This window comes from Ips typographus, linkage group LG1, assembly GCF_016097725.1.
Source record: "Ips typographus isolate SLU linkage group LG1, UJ_Ityp_2.0, whole genome shotgun sequence".
Lineage (NCBI taxonomy): Eukaryota > Metazoa > Arthropoda > Insecta > Coleoptera > Curculionidae > Ips > Ips typographus.
In genome coordinates, this window is record NC_138422.1 from 6,245,746 (window position 1) to 6,269,194 (window position 23,449).

General features: G+C 31.5%; 1 protein-coding gene across 5 annotated transcripts in view; it reads right to left on the reverse strand.

The window, feature by feature from the left end:
- LOC145726273 (uncharacterized) overlaps positions 1-23,449 on the reverse strand; it is a 67,697-nt gene that overhangs the window by 17,072 nt on the left and 27,176 nt on the right. Inside the window, exon 1 of one of the 5 annotated variants that reach the window (XM_081975314.1) lies at positions 10,103-10,244. The exons of 1 other annotated variant lie outside the window; for it this stretch is intronic. The gene's annotated coding sequence lies outside the window, so the exon portion shown is untranslated. Of the gene's footprint in view, positions 1-6,400; positions 6,556-10,098; positions 10,245-23,449 lie in introns of those variants that run through there. 3 more of the 5 variants (XM_081975302.1, XM_081975300.1, XM_081975324.1) reach the window with 3 other exon arrangements.

Below are 23,449 nucleotides of genomic sequence, written 5' to 3' on the forward strand. Positions count from 1 at the left end.
TAATATCCTTGGATATAAAAAGTCGGTATTTACAGAACTGCAAACCTACGACTACGTTTTTTTGCTCTAACTGATTCCTTGGCCTCAATATTTATAAATACAGTCTTAAACTTAACCCCGACTTGCGTTAGTTCTAATAATCTGCTAACCCATCATCCGGCGTATTTTTAGAAAATCGTTATTCAAATGGTTTTTGGTTCAAATTCTGTGACTCACTGTTTGACCGCATCTGCTGAATCTATGGAAACAATTTTTTATAAATAGAGTTTATTGCCTAGTTTTCTCGTACGGTTAGATAAACTTACCTGGAATAGTTCCGATTTAGAGTCGATAAAAAATTGGAAGTTACTCTGCGATATGTTTCTGGCTGTTGCTATTAAATTTTTTAGCGTTTAGAGGTCGTTAAACGTGGTAAATATTTATACATAAACAGTTAGCCAATTAGGACGAAAACGTCACTTTTTAACCTTGATTTTAAGGTTAAATATTTTAAAAACGAAAGAAGGTAAGATTAATTGGTGGTCAACCTCAGTTAAAGGATTTTGTCCCTTTATTAGCAACATACATATTTCTGAGCCATAATTAGGTTATTCTTGAAAAATTATTGATAGCATTTTGCACAAATTGAGAAGATAAAAAATATGAGAAGGTCATGAGAATTTTGTTTCCATAAGGTAAAAACACAAGTTAATTACTTAAAATGTATAGTAATATTGTCAAGTAAATTAATGATTTCAATTTGTAATCGCAATTGATGGAGATTCAGTCAATATTTTGTTAATTGACCAGCAAATCAGTTGTCATTTTGAAACTGTTTTAAAATGTGATCGTAGACTATTAATAATAATTGTTTCCTCGTAAATGTTTTTCCATAAAAAATCTTTGTAAATCAATTGTCAATGGCATCAATCATAAACAATTAGATGCAAGATGCATTACTTAGTACTATTGACAATTTTATTGACCGTTTCTGAACCGTTTTACTTGTTTACGTATTGAACAAATTACAAATAGCATAAATATCCAAGTTAATTGGATTGCCTTCTAAGACCCAACTGCTGTAAATATGAAAACCCATAGCCACATGTAATCACCAATGTTTTGTTATTTTACTTTTCTATGATCTTTCTAATGATATAAAATCACTTAGTTATCTCAAAATGTTTATTAATGATGACATCATAAATAAGTTTGTAAAAAATTTAAAAAAACAAAAATAAAAGTAAGAACTGTTATATGTATTGGCCCGAGTATTTGCCTTTTCTATCTGCCCAATGATGCCATAAGAAGTCATTGATCAAAATCAATATTTCCGCTAATTTTAAGGTATTCTATCGTTTTAAGGTAAAAATGAACATACCGGAGCACAACAAGTAATACAAATAACTGCTACTAGAACTACGGGATGTGGCAAACCACAAAAATGTTTAATTATTAACATCATAAACGTACCAAAATCTACATTAAATCATTTATAGTCATCACACATTGGTTAACATAATTAAATACGGTAGATACTTTCCCTAACTAGGGAGTGAAAGAGAGGCTGAAAGTATTTTCCTCCCTAAGGAGAAAAAGTGCCACCAGTAAAAGTTACACTATCTAAAGATAGTTTGTCACTTTCTTGACAAATTGACAAACATATCTTTAGTAACAACACCTTATTTTTCAGCCAGGTATTAACATAGCATTTAACTGACATTGGTCGGAGAACAAGTTAGATACGCGACTCTGGAGTAAACTGCTTTTTGCACCCTTAAACTTTGAAACCCTTTGCTTCGCGTCGGGTGTCAAATTGTTTGCGGTGACAAAAGTTGCACTTTTCTCCCTAGTTGCGCAAATAACATGTCAAACAATATTTTGGCAGTTTTCAAATATAATGGATACACTTTTGCTTGTAGTTTTCACTATTATAATTATGTCCTCTGAAAGCTGACTAATGACCAAAGAAGCACGCTTTCCGATTTGGTGCGATTTCTAGTGCTTTTGCAAGTTGTTGTAGGTATAATTACACGAAATGTGGATCTACCGATAACAAAAAACAATTAAGAAATTTTGAGGACGATAGGAAAAGAACGCGAATTGATGGACATGATAAAACGCTGGAAAACAGCGTACTTAGAACATGTGTTACGCAACAAAAGGTACCATTTGTTCCGATTATTAATCAAAGAAGGAAAAATAAGAGGGAAGATGCCGTGGTACCAAAATATCAAACACTGGGCAGGAATAGGAACCAAAGGAGAATTAATTTACACCGCCAGAGATCGGGAAAAATGGTCAGAAGTGATCCCACACACACCACAAACATTAATGGATAGCAGCGGAAGAAGAAGAAGTAGGTATAAAATATCTTCTCCAGCAGGAACAAGAAAATTTGCAAAATATCTTCTAAGGCGTGATTTCCTCAGCTATTTTAGATAATAGATACTGTAGGGCTGTACCGTACATTTTCATTTTTTATACGATACAATCTTCGTGGAGTAACATGGACTGGCCTAAATATTGCCTACTTTGTAAACAAAAGAGCAGGATTGACAGGCAACAACAAACAAAATCCATTTCTTGTGGGTTTAAGATGGAAAAAGAAACAATCAGCGTTTCTTCTAAAATGTCAACTTTGCTAATTCATTTGTTTGACAAGCTTCTCCAATTACTTATTAAATAAAAATATGGTTTTATTATTATAGACACCTTTTGCTCTCGAAAACTATGACTTGCTGGTTTTTCTCTTCCAAATAGGGTTCATTTGCAAGATATCTTATATTGTAGAACCCTATATACAAAGTGTCCAAAAAGTCTGGAATATTGCTAATATCTCGAAAACTACTAGAAGTAATATACAAGGTGTTAGGTCTGAATTAATAAAGTGTATATACTTTGTGACTGACCCTGTATACTTGAAACCTCGTTTCACCTTCGCGTCTATTTACTATAACAATATTCAAACTTTGAGAAAAATAAAACCAGTAGTTTTTGAAATATTTGCAATACTCCAGACTTTTTCATCAAAATCAATCAATTTCTTTTCTTTTTGATTACTGAAATAATAATAATTTTGTAATTTTGATTATCTCCAAACGAAACTTGAAATAACAATGGGTACAGTCATTTAGCTTTCTCAACTGCCTCTTCTAATAGGTTTCCAAACAAAAACGATAATTTGCAAAGATATTCTGGTTTGTTTTGGTATAATTTTAGTTTTAATCAACATTCAACCAGTAGAATTAAGCTATGTTTATTGTTATACTCAAGATTAAAATGTATGTGGATAGACAATGTTAAATTTGGTAGGAAAACAACCCAACCAAAACAGTGTAAGCGGTAAGTCGTTAGTTTACAATTAATAAATACACACGTAGCAATAAAGCTGAACATATCCCGCAAGAGAAAAAAAAGGACATTTGCGTGCATGACTGTGACACTAAATGAAGCAATAAGTCTGGGCGCAAGAAATAAAGGAGAAAAAAGTACCAAGATTTATTAGGCTTTTTAGGAGAAGTATGTCGCCGATTCGAGTGGGTGTACAGTCACTCATATGCATAACAGTGTGTCGCCTGGTGTCTTAATTCGGAGGGTTTTCTTGTTAGTCACGACCAGGGGGTTTTTGCACAATAAGCACTCAGTGCTAAATCATTTCCTGTTGACGTTGTTCGAAGCTTGCATGGCTTTTGGGATCCCGACTGGCTATTCGTTTTAACAAAGTATTTTTTATTTTCCTTGTAGTTATACATATAGCTACAAATTTGAAGGGTGAGTACAGATATCTCAAAATTCGAAAGAAGGCTACTAGACGAAATTCCATGAATAATGTAGTATTTAATGCCCTAAAATTTCAAATTAAAAAATGACAATGACAATGAAATTAAATAAATTCGCTCTTTTTATAAATGCATAATAATCACATAATCAATTTTTTATCATAAAATTTAGAGTCAAATATTAAAGTCGACTTGTCACAGCACAGCTATTTAAATAAAAATCTAAACTAACAGTAACTGAATTTCTATAAAAATCTTAAATTATTACATATAACATTCATAGTATAGAAAATCGACAAATTAACAAATAGCCTTCAAGTTGAAGTAATTGCTCCTCTACATGTGGTCAATAATGTAATATCTTTGAAGGTAGTAGCAATTCAGATGTAACCTTGCCTCTCTTTGGTAAAGCCATATATAGACTACAAAGTCGTTTTCTTTTCGTAAAAATCAAGTCACTATAAGAGGTATTGCTGTTTAAGTATACGTTTTTATTCGGTACTTGAGAAATTCTTGTTCTGTGGCTTCGCAATGGTTTCATTCGGCTCATCTTTTCTTTGTAAAATTGCAAATAAATATAAAGTTATTTGTATGCCTAAGTTGAAAAATAGTACTTTAACTTTATACTTGTTCTTGCTAGGAAGTTTACACCAAATAGTAGTATATTGCGATCGAGATAGGAATCAAGAGAATCAAGCAAATTGTTGAGACAATAATGAAAATTATCATCATCGTTTATAATTTACTGTTATTTATTTTCATATTTGTAACGAATTATAACATTAGCTAATATTAACTTATAAACTTCTGCAACAAAAAATATATGCAACAACAAACAAAAAGATAAGCTCGGTAAGATCGACCAGCATACGAAAAACTTAGTTAAATGTATCGAGACAATCCGAAATATAAAGAACTCAATACAGAAATCAGCAAAAATAACCGAAGGAGCCTAAGAAATGACAATACTAATCTGATCCAAGCTACAATTGAGGATAACAAGAGTATGAAAGTTCTGGGATCCAAACTATCCAGCGGAAAACCAATAGTGACAAAAATGAAGAATCCAGATGACATTGTAGTCAGCAACCAAAACAAAATGATTGGTCGAAGACATCTACAAAAATTTGTTGTTTCATTCCATTTATGTTGTTCATCAATCAATATCAAAGTTTATAGCTTGTCAGTCAAATAACATAGTTTTTCAGGTTCAAACAAACCAGTATACATGAAAAACAGTGGACAGAAAACTTTGATCAAGTTTGAAGCCCTATTAGCGGCCAAAATATTTGACCAATCCTATAATGTTGCATATCGGTTGAAAGTCCGGCTATCCATCAACATATAAAATTCCATATCTTGTCAGTCAAATAAGATAAAGAAAAACCGTTTATGAAAAACAGTAGAAAGAAAACTGTGGTCAAGTTTGAAGCCCTAGTAATGTTTGGTATAGTTAGTATAATACCATTCCATGCCTTGTCAAGCAAAGTATTTAATAAGATAACCGAAAATAAATGACACTTTCAAACATCATCAGCTTTTAAATTTTTGTTTTGCCATATTAGATTTCTACTTCTTATTTAATAGCTAAATTTAATAGTCAAATCAGTTCCATTTGTAAAATAATTTCGTGTCATCATTTGACATGATCATTATGTTGCAAATAGCAGTAATATCACGTGAACTAGTGTCATATGACGTATCCACAGATTCATGGTTTGTTTAAATGTTATTTCAAGTCGTTCTTTGTAAAATCATAATTTTCGTTATTTTGACGAGCTTTGCAAAATTGAACCATAACATATCGCATTCAGAACAAAAGCTGAATTTAAATATGCAAAAAAACAATATAGCGCTTATAAGAAAAATGAAAGTGAATGATCGAAAAGTTTTTCAATTTTTAAAGCGGCTTGCTTTCTTGTAGAATCAGATCTGCAGATTGATTTTCAATAAATGTTATGGATATACAGGAAAGGAAAAATGTTCTGTTTAAACCCTGTGCATTAGATAGCTTAGAAAACTTTAGAACAACTGTGATTGTGTCAATGGGGTCAGTTGGTATCTCAAGAAAAATTACACAGTGTTTTCGAATAGTCGCAGTTTTTTTATAATCTATCCTGTATCTCAGAAATACTGATTTTGATAAGATAAATCGTTATTAAAAGTTCATTGATTGAAAAATCGTGAAATAGACTAAAGAACTTAACCAAACATTTTTATATGATATTATCATATTATTATTTAAAACGATTATTTAGGTCATTAAAAGAAGACTCAGCTGAAAATTTGTGCTAAATAGCGCAAAATGATGCGAATAAAATATTTGAAAAAATTATGAAACTTTAATACTGTGTATTTGTTTAGCGAAGCATTTCGATAATGTTTATATCAAACTGGGCTTAGTTTTAAATGTAAAAGAAATTTAAATGTTTTTTTACAAATACGGTTGTTTTATAGAAAATCCTGTATACTTAAAACATTTTCTTGGCAAGTTTTTCCTCTTTTTTTTTTGAAAAAACTAAATTGGTCGCTTTTTTACTGGACCTGCTGCAATTGATCCTAAATTGGCGTATCACCAAAGGCTATAGTAAATTTAAAATAACGAAACCACTTTTAAAAACAATGCAATTGAGTACTACCTTAATAATCCATAGAATCCAGTTAAATAACACACAAAACTTCACACAAAACCGTTTTCAAAAAAACTTCGAAAATTCGAAAAAAAAAATCAGTGTCAGCTGTCGCGCACGCACCTCGAACCGGACAAAAATCGCAAATTGCGAAAATGTGTGTAGACGACCGAAAAGTGCCGGCTACTTTTCAGAGCTTTCCAAAATTTTATTTATGTTCCAATAACGCAAAGATATATTTAAACCTGGAATAACGCGTTGATAAAAATAGAGTTTGATAATTCGCGACTACTGTCTGGCTATCTTTTTTTTCTACGGCCTACAACAATCCGAAATATTACACACTCGATGTGCATATTATGCGGAAGTTGTATCTGGGCTCATTTAATAAGATCTGGAAAGCTCGGGCTATTTTCGCCAAGACGCAATTATCAAAATGATAAACGGATATTTTGTTCAAATTGATGTTACCGTAAACAGACAAATTGAGACTCAATGTGCGTACGTTATACGAAAACGCTTTATGAGCCAAAAACATTGCAAAATGTCACTGCATAAATCAACTTAGAAGAAAGCCAACAAAAATATAATAAAGCTGAAATATAGCAAGTAGTCCCTGAATTTAAATTGTTTACGTGGCAGTTTATCCAAAGGTATTATAATTGTAGTAATAAATTACCTAGCTCGTCATTGCAATTCAGTATAAAACACCACTTTTTGGTGATAATTTAAGGTTGGACTTTAAAACTCATATATTGTGAGTTAAATGTGTTTAAAAAATTTAAATTTACAGTATAATGACATTGGTGATATAAAAATTGCACATTTGTGATTTGCCTAATTAGTCTTGAGCTGGGTGATTAACAATAACAAATCAATTGTTTTATTTTTAGTGTCCAAAAAAATAAAAGTAGGATTTTTTTATATATGACATCCAATTTTAAGTGTGTTGTCTTCAAAGTGTCTTTTCCACACTTAGTAGGTAGGTTTGGTAGGTATTATTCTTAACTTACAACTTAGAGTCAGAATATTGAGATGCTACGATTTCTCCTCTACGATCTCTCGTGTATGGGATGGAGTCCTGGACGTAAAAGGAAAATATAAGTGACTTATAATTTCCATATTTGGGATGTGGTCATATATCAGGATGTTAAGAAAAAGTTGGGTAGACATGGTACCAAATGAGGAGGTTCTGAGAAGAATGAGAAAGGAAAAGTAAATATTGAATACAGTTAAAATAAGAAAGTTGCAATATGTGGTTCACATATCCTGAGAAAATGGTACAACTGTACTTTCATTGAATTGTTTAGATCTGCAGCATCAAGAGAGGTGAGAATAGATGATAGCCAACTTTCTGACAGGAGATGGTACTTGAAGAAGAAGAATGAAAAAACATTATCAAAAAGCTTTGTTATTTGAATTTACTATGTCCTTTGATGTAACACTACTTTCTATAAAGTAATGCCTGAAAATCAGTTAATCAAATGAATATGACTTTTTTACTGTTTTACGTCAAAACAGATAACTACTACCAATACATTTCCAACCATCCTGTTCCTATGCCAAAATAAATATACAGTACGTGCCGTCTCAAAAAGTTGCCTTAGCCACGCAGCAACTGTCTATCCATTCGACACCCTGCATAAAAATCACATATTTTACACCTGAATAAGTCTCTAAAATACTGGCTGCATATTAAAAGTGAATAACACTATTTCTATTTGTTTAGATTTATTTTATAATGAACAATGACTTCATAAATCCATGATATTTGTTTAGTGCAAAACTGTTGCTAGATAAGTGAACTGATTTATGATGCTTTATGTGATTTTCTTATTGTAAAATGGCTTAGTACTAAACGTTCAGCGAAATTTTAATATTTTAAATATGGCAATGTATGTGCATGTAAACTTATGTAAACAAACTACTCCCCAACAGTATGTAAATAAATAGTAAGACAAAGTGAGTTTTTTAAAACGAAAAAATTTTTGCAAAACGAGCGTAGCGAGCTTTAAAGACAGAGCTTTATAACTAAATATAATAATAAAATAACTAAATAAATTGGTCATTTGACAAAAAATGATGAAGCCAAAATGTTTAGGGTTATTAAATTTAAGACATGCTTCTTAATACAGTATGAAGAAAATGTTTTAGAGTATTACATTCATTTGCTCAATACCACTGGAAAGAGGAGCTCAAGACGGTTAATTTGAGTTGTTCAACCTCCCTGAACTCCCAAAAACAACCGAGTTACATAGTGTTCAAATCAACTTTCAACTGATTTCAAAATTTGTTGCATTAAACTAGTTTTTCCTAATAACTCGAAAACGGTAAAAGTTACAAAAATATCATATGGAACCAAAAATGTTTCTAATAAACTCCTTAACCCAACACCGCAAATTTGCAGGACCGTTTCTGCTTGCAGTATACAGGGTGTGTATGAAAAGTATGGTGATTGTTTTTGGTCACCCTCAATTCAAGACCATTAATTTGAATGGTTCAACCCCTGAACTCCCAAAAACAGCCGAATTACAGGGTGTTCAAACTTCAAATCACAACTTCAACTGATTTGAAAAGCTGCATTGCAATTGCAATGTTGCATTAAACCAGTTTTTGCTAAATAACTCAGAAACGGTGAACTGATCAAATTGGAATTTAATGGTAAAATTGGTACATTTTCCTGTCACGCTAAATCTTACTTTTCCAATTTTACTTTTCCTTACCGGTCACGGTAAATTTACGCCCATCAAATAACATCATGTAAAACTTGCTCACAAAAACCCAACAAGCAAACATTTTTTTCGAAAATCACTCATATTTCTGTAACTTGTAGACTAAACAAACAATAGAAGAGATTGAAATAAGGTGGTTAATAAAATACTTGACCCAATTCTATCATGCCAGTCAGAAAAGATTCTTGAAGATGATTCTTCTTTAATACCTCGTAATAAAAACTTGACACAATAACTAAAAATGTTAAAAATACGTTAAACTTGCCATTTTTAAAATAGGTAATCCCTAAACGCCTGCGTCTGTGAAAGTGAAAGCTTTAGTGACAAAACCTAAATTTACGCCGATCTGACCTAGTTTTGTACCTTGCCTGAACCAAGTTCAGCATCAACTAAATACACCAAATAAACAAAATTCGTCGAATTCCTGTACTTTGTATAGTGATCTAATAGTATTAAAAGGACTCGCATATTCCAGCATTGTTTTCCTTGAATTGTGTTTATCGCAATTGCAATGCTATAAATACATTTTCAAAAATTTTGTCGCGAACATTAATTTGAAGGTTTCGATTCAAGGATTAACCAAAGCTGACTTTCTTAACAGTATTTTACTTAAAACATCCATAACGCAGAAGCTCAAAATGTATCTAAGAATTACAGTTATACAAAAGTTATCTGGATCAAATCATACCCTGGAGTTATTTGATCTAGACACTACTTTTGTTAGTAGGTTGAAAGGATTTCAAAGCATTTCTTAATTAAAACCTCGACATGATCTAAAATAATGAACAACTATTTGTTCGCAAATAGCCATTACACCTGTTGGTTGTCTAAAAATACCCACGCCATTTTTAAATGGCGAGAAAATTTTAAGATCTGATCAAAATTAACATTAAACAAACTTATTTAAATACAACGCCTTTTGTACTATATCGAAAACCTTTGGGGGATGCAAAAGAAAACACTCAATCAACGTACTTACTCAAAAAGCAGTGCCAATGCCAAAAACAAACAAAACTAAATCTAAAATAGTCGCATTTCGGGATAAAACTGACAATCCCAGAGTCTGAGTCAAGGCGGTGCAATTCCCGATTTACGAAAATCCATCTTTTCAACATTTGGTGCAACACCAGAACGTGTCCTAAATTTACCGTCTCTTTCTATATCATTATGTGAGTGACGGGAAGTCGGTCGTAAAGTTCACTTTTCAGTACTGGAGCTGAACTGGATCAAAGAATCGAACGTGGTCAAGCTGGGATTTCGGCGTGTCTAAAAATGGACACAGTTGGGCGTCGAGACGCTTATAGACGCTACATGGAATAATAAGCGAGACGTCATGGACCAATTATTTGATTATGTGTTGAAAAATGATGACTCAATTCCTGGGTCAAAATACATTTTACTTCCTACTTATTGCATGCAGTGATAAAATCGTAATGATACCCAACAACCTTGGTGGGGCAACCCACCACGTTCTTAATTATGTTAAGTATTCTATTTTTGTTTTAAAAAGTCTATAAAATTGTGTTATTCTGTGATAAGTGACAAAAATCGTTAATAAGAAATCTGGCAACTTCAAATTTTACCATCACGTGGAAAAATATTACTGCTGGCATCTGGTGTACTAAATTGATAACTGAAAATTTAAAACTGGAAATCTGTAGAATTAAATTCCGCCCGTGAAATTTTATCCAGTAATTTGTTATTAATCCAGCTTTTCAATAAAATTTACTTAAACCGCCTTGATTTCAAATATTAATTATCCATAAATTATGTAAAACAATAATGTAAATTTGAAATAAATGACTCATCCTTTCTTCTTCTTCTTTATCCTTTTTTTGTGGTTATCTCTCCAGTACAGACTCATTAGTGTGTTAGGATGCTTTTTCTGGCATTTCCTCAATTCAGCCCTGTGAAGACTAGGGAAGAAGAGAGAACTGCCAGTTTTAGATATATTATTTCTGACAGTTTTAGTAATAATTTACACTGTGCTGGGATTCCTTTTGGGCATTTTATTAAGTCCAGCACTGTGAAAACTAAAGAAGGAGGCAGGGTAGAACTGTTAATTTTGGAAACATTATTCCTGACAGTTTTAGTATTAAATCGAACTAAAATGCACTCCTGTACCAGAAATAATGAATTTTTAGTGTTTGGATGCATTTTTTTTATCATTTCTTTAAGTCCAGCCGTGTGAAAACCAGAAAAGGAGACAGGATAAAACTGTCAATTCTAGATATAATATTCCTGACAGTTTTATTAATAATTCGCACTAAAATTCTCCCTTAAACAATTATAGTTCCAAAGCTAATGAATTTTTGTGTTTGAGAGAATTTTTGTTTTGTGTACCAGAGATATACAGCATGTCCCATAAGTAATGGTGAATAATTTAATGGTGGCTTTCTGGGATCAAAATAATTGAATTTAGCACAACTTACTTCAGCGAATTGTCAACGGAAACAGAAATACAGGGGATCAATTTTTTTTTTTTTAAATGCTCTTTTTTAAATAACTCAGGAACAACTTGAAATTTTTTGGTAAAATTGATATTCGGAGGTTTTTGAGGAAAACAAATTTGATTTTTAACTCAGTTTTAAGCCACCTGCAGCAAATAATTTGTTTTAAAATCGACATGACATAACTTTTTATATACCTATACCTAGTTAGTATCACTAAAATCACCTCTCGATGCAGATATAATATAGAAAAATTTAAGAACATTTTGGTTGAAATAACTGCCTATTATTGTTCCAAACTGACTCAACAGCATTTTGAGTTTGATTTCATAATTTGCATCGGTTATCTATCATTTCTCCATACATAAAAGGCTTTAAGTATACCAAAATACAAAAATCTGGTTGACAAAAATTCAAACTTTGGGCTGGTCAAGACATTTGGCTTCCCCGACCAATTCAACGATTCGGAATATTTTTGTTCAAGTTATTTCTCATTTGCAATGAGTCGGAAACTTAGGGATATCAACTTATTTGATCAAAAAATATTGGATAACTGATACTCGGATGTCAGTTGTCATTTCGCTTTACCAGAAAAAGTTAGAGCGATTTTAAAGCAAATCATTTATTGTAGATGACACCCTCTATAAGCTGGCTTAAAAACTGAGTAGATAATCAAATTTGGCACCCTTAGAAACCTTGGAATACTTAATTTTAGCAAAAACTCTAAGTGGTTCGCAAATTATTCGAAAAAGTGCATTTAAAAAAAATAACTTTGACTTTGTTTTGTATTTTTGTTTCCAATATCTGGCAATTTATTTTTTTGCATTTTTTGGAATTTTCTTATGTCCAGCCCTGTGAAAACTATAGGAGACAGGGTAACCTGACTGAATTTTTTGGGTTTCCTTTGGGCTATTTTCTTAAGTCCAGCTCTATAAAAACTAGAAAAGGAGGACAGTTCATAGAGGCAATTTCAAACTGGTTTCCAACTGAAAATCGGAAACTGTTGGCTTTTATTGGTTGAATGCTCACGTGACATTGACATTTTAAGGGTAATGGCCAACAGCTGGACATATTTCTCTGATTATTAGTTGGAGATTCGTTCTGCGAACAGACCTATAATTCCTGACAGTTTTAGTAACAATTCACACTTTTAAATGCACCCTTGTACTTCTAATAGTTTCGGAGATATTGAACTTTTTGTGTTTGGATTCTTTTTTTGATTTCCTGTGTCTGAAGAGTGTTGAGAAATCCTAACATCCAAGAATCCTGACTTTGACGTTTATGTTCCAATTGTGGCTTTTGAAAAGTTTTGACATTTTGGATAAAAGTTTGTCTTATTTTTTCTATTCTGCATTTAATCCCTTGGGAGTGGTCCCATTGCTTATTAATTATCGTAATTTTCAACTTTACCTTTTACCATTTTCCTGAAAAGGACATACTTAGAGTGAAAAAATGGTGACAGCGTCATCATTTTCTAGGTATAAATCAGGTTTTTCTTGCATGTATCATCACTGCCTAAGTACCTATACCAATCAGAAAATAAACTGAATCTCTATCACTTTTTGTTTTTAAGTCTCAGTGGATGAGCCTGACATATTTACTAGAAGGTTCTTGATCATAAAATGTCTATTCTACGTAAGGCATTATAGCTGCTTTCGATTTTTTTCTAGAAAAGCGACATTCAGAAAGCTTATGGTCGCTCATGCAGAGTTTAATGCCAGAGCCATTAAACCGTCGCACATTCTTACTGACATTCGATTAACTTTCGGAAATCCCATATAAAAGGCGCCTAAATCGCCGCTTAATAGCTTTTTGAGCCATATATGTCAGAAATTGTCATTAATAATGTATAAAAATAGGAACAAGGTTGCCAAAGACCAGAAATATAGTTAATATCAGTTTACTACAAATTTACCTATTTTTATAAATAGTTTTATTTAACAGGCCAGAATATTGTTGAAAATTACCTTTCACTGTTTCGTATTTACTATTTAAAGATACAAATCCAGCAAAATTACAATGAAGTAATACGAAACATGTATTTTTTACAAAAAATTAGAGGAGAAAAACGGTGATAGTAGGCAACAGAGTAATTTACAGTTATGTTGCCATTTACAAGAAAACTTATAATACGAATTTATAGAAATTTTTTCCTGAATTTCTAATAAAATGATTCATACTGATGCTCCGGATGCATATCTTTTATGTGACTAGAACTAGATAATACTTGATTGTGGACACTCATCACTCATCATGAACTTTTGGATCATTTTTGAAATAATGTATTAGAAAATAAAAATATATTGTAAATAATTATTGTAACAGGTCGTGAATCATACAAGATATCTAGACTGAAAACTTACTGCATGGATTAGGTAATAAATGATTCATCGATCACATAAAATTGTAATAACATAACTTCATGTATGACGTTCTATACTTAAGTCTAATCGTATTACAACAAATGCATTAAAGAATTAATTTATTTTTCTCAACTTAACTTGTTGCACTTAATTGCAAAAACGTGAGAGACTGCATTTTAAACATTTGCTTTTTCACTAATCGAAAATCAGTTTTTTGTTACAATGATAAGTCCATTTAAGACAGTGATTCGTTTTGACGTAAATTCGTTCTTATTGACATCATTTTTGTAAAATAAAACTGTAAATTTTGAGGTGCAGAAACGTGTTTTAGTAAACCGCCAGTTTCACTGAACTGGGAGAAAATTTACTTTACAAATCCGTTGAGGGCCCTTTCTACAGGTTTCAGCTAAATTGTTTTAAAACAATTTAGTAACAAGGGTCCTCAATGGATTTGTAATGTAATTTGTATGTATATTATTTGTAATATACTTTATTTAAAAAGATTACCAGGATAGTTTTAGAGTTTAACTGAATCTATACACAATTGAGCCTTAACACAATTCTAAGAGTTAACTAATAGTTAGGGTTTGACTGTGTAAATTGACCCTTAAACAGACAGAAGACGACCCCTATAGAAAATAAAATTTTCCTCCAGGGTGCGTATTCTTGAAACGAGGGAAGGGAATTGTCAAGTGAAAGACCTGTAGAATGTGACAGGAACCCGCCATTGTCAGCTTCTTCTGTCACATTCTATCAACACTTCTCTTGAAAGTTCCGTTTCCTGCTTTTAAGAATAGGCCCCCAGAGAGAGTGAAAGTATTTTCCTCCCTAGGGAGGAAAAGTGCCACCTGTAAAAGTCACACTTTCTAAAAACAGTTTGTCACTTTCTTGACAAATTAATAATGTTGTTGTGTGAATAATGCTCAATTTAGTTTATTATCACTGTAGGATGTAAAGGGAAATCCTATTCGTTTACTGGTTTATTTTGATGACAAAAACGTGTCGATTGGACGGGGAATAATGGGATAATCCAATTTGGAAACCGGGTATGAGTTTGTCATAAAATGTTTTAGAATTTCGACCGTTTAGAAGTTTTTCGACCCTGTATCTTTGAAGATAAACAAAATTCCCATACATGCATCACCAATTTGGCTCACCTTGTATTTCCACCGTAATTATGGGTTTAAACTCATTGTATACTTTTGTACTTTTAAAACAAGAATGATAAACCATTTTTGCTTTAATCACATTCTACAAACAATTACCAACTTTTTATTATTAAATACTTTTTTGAAATTCATTGAGAATTTGAAATATTTCTATATTTTACGGGGATTATTTTAATTAGTACCAATCTTTTCTTGAAAATATTTATTTTTTGTTTTTAATTTGTTTAACTACGTAGTTTCTCATTTTTTTTGTTTTCCTTCCTAAAATTTATTTTAACACTTTATTAATGTTCAACTTGTATAGGGTTTCAGTTTTGGCTCTTTTATTCAATTTTTAATATAAATATGTCTTTAATGATAATAGACGCTTCAAAAACAAAACATTGAACACATATTCTCGGTTTTTAATTTTGAGGTTATGTGTGATAGATGTTAAATTAATATTTAATCATAATTTATCTTGTCGCTAAATAATATTACAATTATAAAACATTTCCACCGCATAACTGTTTTGGTTTTGTCTTATTGAGTTCATCAACACTAAATATCTACATGCGTTCCTTGACTGCTGATGAAATAAAACGCTTCTGTTTGCGTACGGACGTAGATAATGCAATTAAAGCAATTTAAATAAGCAAGCAAAAAATTTGCATGTTGACCTTCTTTACAAGCAAACGAGGAAAACAGCTCTAACAGTAACACATAAATTGTACTAATGATTCTTATACACCGCTAAGGTTTTATTAGGTTTGTTTATGTGGTTTTAAGAAACAAAATTTTATTATTTACAACGTTTACACTAAAACAGTAACATTTAATAAAAATGTCTGCACCTGTCAATAAATTATCATTTTTGCTTTTGTAATGAATCACCCATTTGTTTAGTCTTTCGTTTGTCGATAATAAGTAGTTTGATTAATCAATACATAGAGATAAATAATGATTGTCTGAGTTCTCGATATAGAATAATGATAAACAGAATGATAAATTAAACTTTGTACAAACATGATCAAAACTTTTTAAGTGTTGAATATTTTTGATTATCTCTTTGATTATCTTAAAATGAATTAAATCAATATTTCAGCAAACTATCGTATGTAAAGGGTTTTTCATTGGGTTTGAATTTAAACCATCCATTTAAAAGCTTCATTTTTTGTTTTGAAAGAAAACTTTAAATAAAAATGTCTACTATGTTTCTAGACCAATTTAAATTATACAGGGAGTTTCAAAAAATCAAAACAATTTATATCGGTCATAAAACAAAAAAAAATGCGAAAATATGAATTGATTCATTTGGTTTCAGATAACGAAAATGAATCATCCATAATGTTCACAAAGACTGCAGTAACATGACATAAAAATATACGCACCTATCAATAAATTGCAATTTTTCTTTCGAAATTGATGTTTATGCGTTTGCTGATAAGAAATAATAATATTGATGTAGTGATATCAACAAAATAATAACAACAAAAGAATTATTAATTTCAGTTGAGGACCTATCATTTAAAAGACAGATTAATCCAATTTCGGCAAAATCATAGCAAAAGTCATATTTATAATGTTTTTCAACTTTCCTTCGTTAATTCTAAAAGTATTATTAAGGGTATCATGTTATAAGACCTTTAGCTGTTGAAGGAATGTTTACCAGGGAATTTGATATAAATTAACGATTACCTGTATGTTAGTCGGTGATTTTATTTAATAAAAGCTTAATTTTGTCTCTTTTCCACTCTGACCCTGCCAACGTATCAGAAATTACGTCACTAAACATGTTCTTGAAAATAATCTACCAGTAAACAGAAATAATATCTTCCAGTCTCAGCCTTACTTATATAATGGATAATTTTTATTGCTTCTATTTTTCTATCATTGCCAAGTTCCCGATATTAATAACCAGAACAACCCAAACAAGCATGACTAACACATAATCTAATATGGGAAATGAATCCATTATCAATTGTTCATATACAGCATTGACGAACGTATTTGTGATTATCATTAGAACGTGTATTCGTAAATGAAAATGAATCATCGACAATAAGTAATATTTAAATTTAACACCAGATTTCATTCATTTGTAAAACGATGCAGAAATTTTATTAGTTCTTCCGAGATCTTATAGATTTAAATATATGAGTCAACCTTGTTTTAGTTTAAATATTATGTTGTGATATACATGTTTACGAGTTTGTGGGTGTAACGTAAATTATAATCTGGTAATCCCGACTTTAGGACTTGTCATATCAACAACTAATTAAATATGTGTCTCAGACATCGAATATCAATGTGTAAGTGAAAGTAAGGAAAATTTGTTTCTGTATACAAGATGCACTAAGAATTTTAGAATGGATTAAGTTAATGATAGGATAAACACCAAAGTGTCATATAAACTGTAGTCAAAAAGTTTCCCTAACGAAGCTAGGGAACCCTAAAGGTGAGCCACAAAAACCATTTTTTTATGACATTTTAATGTGATAGCCCATACTTTTTCTTAAGAAAAGTTCGTTTGGAATTTTTTTTTTGATTTTGCATAGTTTTTTAGATACCATAATTTTTATACGCTAATGCATAATAAAAGCACCTGACCAGATTATTTTAAAAAATTAAAGAAATTTTTCTTTAGAATAATTGAAGAATAATTTTTTTTGGGTTTTTAGAGCCTGCTAGCTAGAATATAGATTGATATTGCTCCAGAATGCGTCCAAATTTTTGAAATTTGTTTCCTACGGTTTACTAAATTGGCCACCAGTTTTAAACCAATTTTTCCATATAAACAATCAAAGTCAGGAACTTATCTCTTTCTCATTTAAAAAAATAAGCAAAACTGACTGTTAAAACTGGGTGAAAGGTCAAAGATGATTAATCCAAGCTCAAGTTCACTGAACATATGCAAATAAAAGTGACTTAATGTACTGACTGAATGACGGCATTGAAATTCGCATTTCTGGCTTGTTCACCGACCGCAAGTTTATTAAATTTCCGGTCTCGCTTGTCTGTTTATTATTTCCTATTTTTTTTTGGTTCTGGGGAAATTACGGAAACGTACAACTAACAAAACGGGTATAACTCGAGGCAAATTTATAGCATTTTCCCCTGTGCTATTTTATTGAAGAAAGTGCATCTTGTATCGGAATTTAATTATTGTAAATTACAATGACTGCTTCAAAGATTATAATTATTGTGCTTGAGTTAGTTGCTGGAGGACAAAATCGATAAAAATTTAACCACCAATGCGGGTTTCAATGGAAGACACACCCTGCTTTGAACAGAAAAATTTCCTTATCAGATCGTATATTCAAAGAAATTTCCTTGACAAGTTTAAGCTGCATTCGCATAACTGCCCACACAAAAGTTAATTCTAATAATAATAAATCCTTGAAATTTTTCAAGGAGGAACAAGGTTATGATGACTACAATGTCTTATAAATTATATAGTATAAACACAAATCTACGTCACACTGTATTCCGTTTACCATAACTTTTTTCGTAAATACATAAAACAAGCCTAATTAGTAACAAACCTCAACCTTACAATATCTCGAAAACCGTTTTATTGCAATTTTGTACAGAAAGATTTGCAATTTAACGTTTTGTATGGAATACTGCCAGAAATCTTTTGTAAACCCCGATTTTTGCAACTTTTGAACACAGTGCGACAGTTAGAGACAAAATTGCTTGTCAAACCCACTTGGAGTGAGAACATTAGTGTTTTAAGCACATTTTTGGAAGCCTCATTACATTTCCTATCCAATAACATAAAAAACTGCCAGATTTGATACAGTCGGGGAGAAAAGGGGTGTCAACTTTTGAACTGCAAGAAACACAATATTTATTTTGTAATTTGCCAGTAATTTCATTCAAAACCGTTCAGCTTTAATTATTAACGTGTTAAAATATCCCAACAAACATTTTTATTAAAAAATTTCAAAATTTAACGTCAAGTTGTATAATTTGGAAAAAAAATACAAGTAATTTAGACGTCATAATTAAGTCAAGTATTAAAACTTTTTAACTAATCAACTAGCATGTTTTCTATCATATCTCTAAAACTGTAATGCGCTCCTAGAATAACTGATGTTAAGAAATAATTTTGATTAAAATTTTTCTTTTTTATCTCAAATTTAGAGGTTAGGATCAATAAATCCAGAATCTTTTCTATACATAAATAATACAGTCTATAACTATTTAATATAGACTTTTTTTCTGTCAGAATATCAACTATAACTATCAACGAGTAAATAAATGTTAAAATTTATATGGAGTAAAATTTACAAAATATAACAGAAAAATATGAATTACTTAACTTAAATTAACTTAATTATTAAACACACATATTTACAACCTTATGGCTAGTATTTAACCCTCGATTTAACCATCAAATTAGAAAGCGGTTTTAACACTATACGACCACAACTTCAAAGAAATAAATAAATTGACTATTAGTTAAGAAATTCTTGCTTTTGACTAAATTTTACCTTTAATTTTAAATATCTTGATTAGATCAGAACCCAATAGTCTCTGAAGACATTATTTTGGTTAAAATTAAGAATCATATAACCAAAAGTAGGCTTCAACGTCGAAGGCAAATGTTAAGTTATAATAAAGTAAACTTTGACCTGTCTAAATGACCTGTAAGTCTGTTTAATAGTAATAATAACCAATAAAGTTATCTTTCTGCATGGTCATTATAGCCAAATATGTTTGTGGGCTTCTTTTAGGGTTACTCTAAGAATTAACTAGACTTTCCTCTAAGGACAAATTGTTGTATGAGTTTTGTTTAATGCTTCCAGAGTAATAATATATTTGAAAAAAAAACATTAATTTTTCATGTAGAATCACCAAATTCCCTGATCCATTTTGGAAACACCCTGTAATTCATCATACTCTGCCTACCCCATTCTAATTTAAACTAAGACACCCTGTATAGAAACACACATGCTACTTGGTAACAAAGCCACAATTTTTACGGTGGGGTTAAATTTTATTTCTTTGTCGAATACAATAATGGTGCGTGCATATCGCCAAACCGGTATAAAGTATGTACGAAGTCCATAAATAAAATTGCAACACATTCTTAATGGTACCCCACATTATGCGTACCTTTTAGATACTGTATCATACAGTATGCAGGGCTTTATTGTATTCGACCACTTATCCTTGAATTGAAAATGTTACTTTACCAATATAGGCTAGTCATTTTTATTTTCCGCTGTGCGAACTGTAAATGCAAAGTGTATCAAAACACGAAATGTAAATTTTGAACTTTCTACCGTACACTTTAGGTTACTAAAGTACTTTCAGAAGAGAAAAGACTCTCGATTTGTTTATGGCTTGATCTGTAATCCTGTGGTGGCAATGTCAGTTTTGACCAAGTTGCATTTAAAAAACAATAACAGGTTAACCCAGGGCCGAACTTAATATAAATTCGTACAATACACTGCAGATTTAGTAGATCAGGAGTGTCAATTTTTTTTAGTCAGTTTATATGGGCCCAACTGGAAGAACTTTTACCACCACAGTTTCAAATCGGTCTACCTTTTTCCCCAAAGTGAAAGCTACAAATATGATATTTTGGAATATCACTTAAGGTTTAGGTTAGGTTTATTCAGGCAGTTTCTAAAAATCTGAGTATAAACTTTGAGCAAAGAGCAACAAGTTTCATTGTTGACTAAAATACCTGATAACGTCAAATTAGAAGATGGATTAGAGATGAGTAATGTATACGGAAGAGAGAAGAGAGATATGAGTTTTCGATGGGGGAATGAATTTATTGAATATTTCTAGTGTTTGGAGATGTAAACGTCTCCTGTCATCATATCTGACCATCGACATATAAAAGTATATACAAAGTGTTACAAATACTCGTGTTATTTACGGTTTACAGACAGGGTGCCCCAGAAACACTTTTCGACTGGAAAATTAAGAAAACACGGTTATATGAGCTACTAGGTCTACTATGATGTAATGCATAGAAATTTCTTGAAAAACCGATTTTGCAAATGACAATTTTCGTAAGGGTCAAATTTGCCTGAAACACCACCTCTATTCCAATGGGTTTTGCGTTATGTTGGCCATTTAGTGCAAGCGAAAATCGACTTTAATGATTTTGTTTCTACAGTTTTGCTACGGCTCTAAATTTGACACTCACTGTGCTAGGTTTGTGCCAAATATCAGGGCCGTACCTAACCGATTTAAGAAAAAAATCTCTCAAAGAAGTTAGAGTGGTTACAGTCAAGAAAAACGTTTAGTTAGCTTTGGAGCCCTCTGGCGGCCAAATGAAGCACCCCACACAAACGGACATATTTTTGGAAAGCCACTTATATATATTTCTATCCATTGACATATAAAAGTCTATACAAAGTGTTGCAAATAAACGAGTTTGTTTGACAGTTTTGACTGAATTTGACAGCTACTACTTTAACCTTCAATAACTCGATTATTTTGACAGTTACAGGGTGGTTCAATGTATCAATTTAAAGAATACATTTTTTAAATAAGTAACCTATTACAAACTTACCTTAATTTTGAACAGAGAATCAGACAAAGTTATAAGAATAAGGCGTGCTCTTTTTTTGACCATCCTGTATAATATATTTTATCGTTTTCCTTCACCCACTCTTAGAACAAACCTTGTGTCCTTGTTTAACACGACAAAACACAAAAAACCAAGAAAAAACGTTCCCTGATATGCATAAATTGAAATTATTGTTTTGGAGACTGAAAATACTAAATTTCACATAGAACGGTAAATATCTCAGAAACAGATACAGAAAAATGTATGACATTAATGAATTTGACGTAGAATCTGAAAATGCAATAATATACAAGGTGTCCCATTTAAACTTATAAACTAAGCAGCAGTTGATATCTACTTCCGGTTAAATCGTTGCACGCATATTTTCTTATTTTTACTTTTTTTTCCAGATTCTCCAGTCGTGGTAATTCAGAAAATTAGTGGGTATTGTTAGGTTAGGTTACTTGTTTACATTATTTTTCTAGATTGAGACATAATTAAAACACTGTCTCTAATAATCACAATAATGATTATATAGGACGACCTGACAATAATCTACTATTGTAAACCTTTTTGGAATCTTTTTTCCATTTTATGATCTCGAAAGAAGAATCTTTCAAGTAAATTGTCTTTTTTTAAATCTGCGCACTGGGAATTAGTGATTAGGTTAGGTTGGATGTAAGTAACTTATTTGCTGATCCTCATCGTTTAAATTGTTTTGAAATACCTGAACTGCCTGTCTTAGTAAGAGTACCTTAATCCAATTATACTTTAACCTGAATCAGATGAGCAAAATAAACATAGTAAATCTCTCTAAATAAGTAATTATGACAGTTTTAGATGCTTTATCATTTCTAAATCTAACTTACAAAGTCTAAAGCCAAAACGGTGTAAATAAAGATAAAAGTTTTAAAAAACGAACTAGGAAAATGGGCTTTCCAACGGTTTATAAACTTTGATTGGTTTGTCATATACTATGACTTCTGCAGAGTTTAAACTTAACCTTTTCAAGAAATGATTTAAATTACCAGAAACCTGTAAGGATATGTTGAAAATGACCGAGACCAGACACCTGAGATCTAAATGCCACTGACAACCTTCTGAAAATTTCCGAAGCTTCTACAAATTTCTTAAATCTTCCCAGAGATGTTTTAAATTGTCAGAGGCCTGTAGGACCTCTAGGACCGCCTCTTCGACCGACTAAATGCTACTGAGAATGTTCTGAAAACTTTCAGAGCCCTCCACAACTGTCTTAAACTTTCCCGAAACTGTTTTAAATTGCCAGAGGTCTTTATAAATAATACCACAAACCTTCTAGAAATTGCCAGAGGCTTCTACAAGTATATTAAACTTTCCAAGAAATGTTTTAAATTGTCAAAAGCGTTTAGGTCCATTAAGAAAGTGCCAGAGGCTTCTAGGACCGTTTTGAATGGGCCGAAGGCTTCTAAATGCTACTAAAAATTTTGTGAAAAATCTTTCAGAGCCCTCTACAACTGGCTTAAACTTTCACGAAACTGTTTTATATTACCAGAGGTCACTAGGACCATTTTGAAAGTTCTCTAGACTTCTAAAAAGTGTCAGAGACCTCTACAAATGACTTAGACATTCCCAGACTTGTTTTAAATTGTCAGAAGTCTCTAAGACCATTTTGTATCTGCCAGAGACCTCTAAGTGCTACTGACAATCTTCTAAAAGAAATGCCAGATGCTTCTACAAGTGTTCTAAATTTTATATGTATAAGAACTGTTTAAGTTTAGTCAATTTCATATCTTACAGTAAAGTCTCTAGTATGAGTAGAAACAATTATTTAAACTGTATCAAACTTGT